General features: G+C 35.9%; 1 long non-coding RNA gene across 1 annotated transcript in view; it reads left to right on the top strand.

The window, feature by feature from the left end:
• Positions 1–2498: 2498 nt before the first annotated feature.
• The window catches only part of LOC138051324 (uncharacterized), a 6769-nt gene continuing 3259 nt past the window's right edge, over positions 2499–6008 (top strand). Inside the window, exon 1 of the long non-coding RNA XR_011132763.1 lies at positions 2499–6008. This exon is cut by the window's right edge and continues 657 nt beyond it. This is a non-coding gene — a long non-coding RNA (uncharacterized lncRNA).

Here is a 6008-nt window from a genome sequence, read left to right as displayed (position 1 = left end):
GGTGAGTATTCTGTCAGCATCAACTATCATATGGGTTCTTCACCTACCTGACCAAATAAGAATTGGGGTCCTCCAACTGCTTGGTGGTGCTTCCCGTATGAAAGAAGAATTGGTGAGCTAAGTGACACCTTGACTAGTGGAAAGTCAGTGGAAGAGCAGATTTTCAACCACTATTTTCTCCATCTTTGCGCTTCCCACTCGCCAATGCCTGTACTCCCTGGCTCTATCAGTGAACATGTTCCACCAGTCATACAACCTCTTCTGGAAACTCCCTCATCTGACTCATGTGTGTCTGAGTCCCTTCAAACAGCACATTTCGGAAGAGAAGCAGAAGATTTTTTTACTGGCAAAATGAATGCCATCTATACCTTGGAGGCTGTAGCAGGTGATCCATTTTCTTTTGTTGAAAAGGAGGAATTTTCTTCCACTGGCTGGCCTGTTGCTTTGCTCCCTCCCAAGAGAGTCAACCAGCGCATTCAAATTTCTTTTCTGTTGGAGCTCAAAACTTACTTCAGGAGATTGTACGGGGATGACTTCGTCTTGGTTGAGCCACGCATTGACATCTATGCCAGATGCAATGTCAATGGGACCACCTTTTCATCGAAACTCAATAGAACGGACCGAGGTAGTACCATTCTCTCATACTGTGTAGACAGGAATCATCAAGGAGTAGAAACAACTATGCCATACTTCGCAAGTGTCAACTTTTTCTTTCAGGCAAGAGTGCATGTTTCCAGCAATGGTAATGTCCAACGAAAGGAGCACAGTTTGGCATTTGTGGATTGGTGTCGATTTGCTAACCGTAGCCATGGTATTGACAAGTCATCTGGTCTTCATGCACTGAGTGGTATGCTGTACAAAGGGGATAACATTCTCAATGTCAGACGTCTGATTCGCAGGGTGGTTCTGACAGAGGTAAGGAAAAACTATTTCCTTGTGGCAAACTTAAGTAAGTAATCATATTTCTGTATTGTATTATTTTTTTCTTACAGCTAATTTAATTTAATTTCATTTATTTTTGGCTCTGTTTGTCATCACCCATCCCCAGCTATGCCATCATACTTAAAACAAATCCTCAGGACTATCTTATGTTTTCATGGATCAATATACTTGGTAAAATGGATTTGAGACATTTCATAGTCAATTATGAGAGACTGTGATGCTGCCAGTTGATCAGAATCAGCTACACAATATTCTAACAAATCTTAAATGGACATCACCCTCTAGTAACAAAATACAAGAAAATAATTTATAACAGCTATTTGTTGTAGGGTTTTGTGTCACAACATTATGTTCCCTTGAGTGGGAACTACAATATCATGGCCAAAATACAGAAATCATCTTCTTTAATACAGGAAGGTACACTACATAATATAATGAGGGCTACATGAAAGGAAATTCAGCAGGAATTTTAGGTCAAAAAATCCTATTTTTACAATGGTCCTTTTTGCAGATGTGGGAACCATTTGGAGTTCTATTGTTTTGAAAGACATGGGATGCTCAGGGGGCAAATTAATATGTATATTTGTCCAGTGTGCATCCCATAAAGCTACTTTTCACCAGAAGATTGACAATTAAGGTAAAATGCAAATGAACTATCACTTTTCCTGCAGGTTACATGAAGGATAGAAATTTAGGAAGCAATATGACAATTTTGATAGTAAGCATAATGACTGCATTTGAATTCCAGAATTGTGTTATTTGGATTGGCTTCCAAACTCAGTCCATTCATAGTACTTTGAATGCCATCAAAGGTTAAGCTATTTTATAATATTTGGTTATGGACAGCGATTCGGAATTTGTCTTGTGGTCAGATATCCAAAGTTTCCCCTCGTATGAGCAACTTGAGCCTTACCAGTTGCCTCAAGGTAGGCGATTTATGTAATACTTTCTTTGGGTATGAACAGCTAGAGAGATGAGATAATTTAAAAGCGCTGTTTTCAGTCCAGTCAGTTGTTGTTTGGAATTTAAACTATTGATGCCCTTTTTTTAAAATAAACATTGCATTTTGCAATATGTATAAAATCTTTGTTGAATATTTGTTTGCCTCTATTTGTTAGCTGACATTAGTGATTATCACTTGTGCTGTAGGGTTATTAGTTACACGTATGAAAATATAGTGAAACCATGCTTTGTTGAAGTCAAAGGGTTCAGAATTGCAGGGAACTGGAAATAGTGGATAATAATGGTTGAAAATGCAAATTTATCCAAAATAATTTGGCCCAACTTCATAACAGTGGGGACTATAAATGAATTAAAGTACAAAACAGCAGAGTTTGACTGTAATGTCGTTGTTAAAGGGGGGATATTCTCCACTTAAAGTACAAGGAAGACCCACTTCAAGGGTGCTTACACTGTTTCTATGGTTATTAAAGTACCAGCATTTTGCTTCATTGTTTGAAGCTACATTTTGTGATGAGATTGGTTGATGTATAAAATACAAATTCAAGTGTTGTTTTTTTTTTTTGGGGGGGGGGGGGGCCCCCTTATTGAGTACATGTACATATTTTGAAGTAATGACAAGTGATGAAATGGCATACATGTATTGCTTACTATGGGATATCATAATGCAGATGAATTGTAAACATATAATTTAACATGTGTACAACACGTACATTGTGATTCACTTAAATTCTTGCATTGTTTTTCTTGTTTATTAAGAACTGTCATACCCAATAGAGTGTGGCGTTCCTTGACTCCTGATGTTATGCTTCACCTTTGAAGTGCATTTGGTTGTCTCTCCTGTGATTATATTTTCAGTGCATAATATAATCTCTTGAATGTTTGACAGTATGCCTTGTCAGTGAAGTGGTTAAGGTAATCAAGGTGATATCCTGGTAGTGTGGTTACTTTGTTCAAAGGAATTAAGTACTGTACATGTAAGTAAAGTTCTAAACTTCTAGTATCATTTTACTTAAGTATTTATTTTTTCTTAGGTCAATTAGGTTCTTTTGTGAATTTTCATGACTACATTTCATATGCTGTGCTTGAGCACAATTTTATTTCAGTCATTCATAAAATCCAAATGTATGCACTCTTGTATTTCAATTAAGTTACATATATGCAGGATTCATCCACAGTATGTTGTCACATATACCAGTAAATTATGAAAGATTTTTCTTGTCACCTATCAATTATGTTTTGGACTTGTTTTGAATTTTTAAGGTGAGCATTCATGTTGGGAAAGATTTTATTGAATTTTCAAGCATTATATAACAGTTACTGTACATGACTTAGCAATGTGATTGGTCTGATCTTTCACGCGGAATTGGATGGCCTTTAGGTGAATTGCTAAGAGTGTTTAGGTATATAATGCCTGTTTAAATGTTCCAAATTGCAATGACCATTGTGAGGCCAATACTTGCATTATTAATTGTTGTCTGGGTACTCTCAGATTGACACAGACTTTGCCTTAAGTTGGCTACGTGGCATATGATGATAATGATGATAATGATGATGATGATAAATAATGATGATGATGATGATAATAATAATAAGAAAAACTATTATTATTATTATTATTATTATTATTATTATTATTATTAACATTATTATCACTATTAGTATTATTGGTAAACTTTAAAACAGCAGCTGCTGTATCTGTTTTACTCCAAAAAAGGGTAAGATCATGTTTCACTTGGCACTACTTAACAATTAGAGCCGTATCCCGCGAGGGCTACGGGTCAAGGAATGACCTATTGACCCATGGCCCTTGAGGACGAAGGGTCTAATTGTTTTAGTATCACCCAACTAGTTGGACAGAAAGGCAATAAAAATAATAAAGTTAGCAAATCCAAGTTAAAGACACATTTATTTGGGAATAAAACGAAAGAAAGTGTCACGCTTTTCGCTAATCAAAGACTATTAATAATTGTCCTCTAGTAGCTTAGCCAATCAAAGTGCAGGATTTGCAAATGCAGGATTTGCATTAGTCCACTAGTTGGGTGATACTAATAATGTTTGACATTACATTACCACTTAAGTGATAGCTGCTTTGCATTGAGGTCAGAAGTGTATAATTTCTATTCATTTGAAAATTGTGTTACTTGTTCATTAGAAATCAACAAGGATAAATAACAAGAATATTTTTTTCATATTGCTGGTTTTCACTCACGTGATCAACAGCCATGTTTTTCAACGAAAACAAAAGGAAGCGTTTGCATAATAATAGAGTTAAATTCCCGGAGGATTTGGTTGGGGCACCAACATGGCCGCCTTTTCTTTGTTTAGGGGCACCAACATGGCGGTCGTGACGTCATGTGAAAACCGAGAATTTGCAAACTGTGAATTAAAAGTAAAAAATTAAGATTAATTGTATGAAAGCTACATTGGAGAACAAGACCTTTGAATAATATTATTAATATTATTCAAAGGTCCATTACAACTATGAGTTGGACAATCTACATGGTAGCATGTTTGTTTGAATCATATTAAATTGGTCTTTAGGAATAGCAGGTTGCATTACGGACTTGAAATATACCTATTACATCTTGGTGCTTTCAACTTTCTGAAACAATATGTCACTTAATTTAGTGCTCAATGTGGGATTCCACTATTGTTGGTTTTCACTCACGTGATCAACAGCCATGTTTTTCAACGAAAACAAAAGGAAGCGTTTGCATAATAATAGAGTTAAATTCCCGGAGGATTTGGTTGGGGCACCAACATGGCCGCCTTTTCTTTGTTTAGGGGCACCAACATGGCGGTCGTGACGTCATGTGAAAACCGAGAATTTGCAAACTGTGAATTAAAAGTAAAAAATTAAGATTAATTGTATGAAAGCTACATTGGAGAACAAGACCTTTGAATAATATTATTAATATTATTCAAAGGTCCATTACAACTATGAGTTGGACAATCTACATGGTAGCATGTTTGTTTGAATCATATTAAATTGGTCTTTAGGAATAGCAGGTTGCATTACGGACTTGAAATATACCTATTACATCTTGGTGCTTTCAACTTTCTGAAACAATATGTCACTTAATTTAGTGCTCAATGTGGGATTCCACTATTGTTGGTTTTCACTCACGTGATCAACAGCCATGTTTTTCGACGAAACAAAAGAAAACCTTTGCATAATAATAGAGTTAAATTCCCGGAGGATTTGGTCGGGGCTCCAACATGGCTGCCGTTTCTTTGTTTAAGGGCTCCAACATGACGTCCATGACATCATGTGAAAACCGAGAATACTTAAGAATTCTTTACATAGAGCAAGGGAGGAAGTTGTACGTGTGTTTAAAGCAGGGCTTTTAAGAATGACTAAATCATATGAATTAAGGGACTGTGTTTATAATAGTGAGGTACATATTCATCATAGTAAGAATATAGCTTGGTCACTGACGTACAAAAAATCATTATTACTTGACACCAAGTTTTGTTCTGCAGATTTGGTTGCACTAAAACGTGACAAAATCTCGTTATTTCATTTGCTTTCATCAGTTTAAGTCAAATCAATTTCAGTGTTACCGGTACCTTTTGTGATGAATAGAGGAAAAAGCAGAGCAAACTTTCTCTGCCCTAAGGCAAGACACCATGCAGTGCCTAATAAGTTTGTATGGCATTTGTGATATGGTTAAGTACTCCTCAAGAGTTGATCAAATATTGCATTAGCAAAGTACATGTAAACAGCCTTCTAGTGCAATTATAGGCCCATTTTTTGGAAGTTAAGGGAACATTGTTCTTGGTGTGAAGGTCTAACATGTTTAGCAGCTTTAGTATTCTTAGTAGCAATGTTCGGTATAGCTATTGGTAGTGGTTGCTAATGGCTGCTAGTGGCAGATCCAACACTAGAGTACTGGATTCCTGTATTGTAAGAAATATTTTACTTTATGATGTACTTAAGGAATTGACCTTGTTCAAGTTCCAGAAATGCCTTCAGAAAAAAACGATATGCAGTAATAAAATTATGCCCCCGGTTTGCATGTAACAATGTCAGAAAAATTAATTGATAAATAAATTACAAATTTTTTCATGTACTTGCAATCCACCTGTCTTTAACAAGTTGG

Source organism: Montipora capricornis, chromosome 6 (assembly GCF_036669925.1).
Source record: "Montipora capricornis isolate CH-2021 chromosome 6, ASM3666992v2, whole genome shotgun sequence".
Classification (NCBI taxonomy): Eukaryota; Metazoa; Cnidaria; class Anthozoa; order Scleractinia; family Acroporidae; genus Montipora; species Montipora capricornis.
Note: the sequence above shows the minus strand (reverse complement) of the source record. Positions and strands in the feature narration are given on the sequence as shown.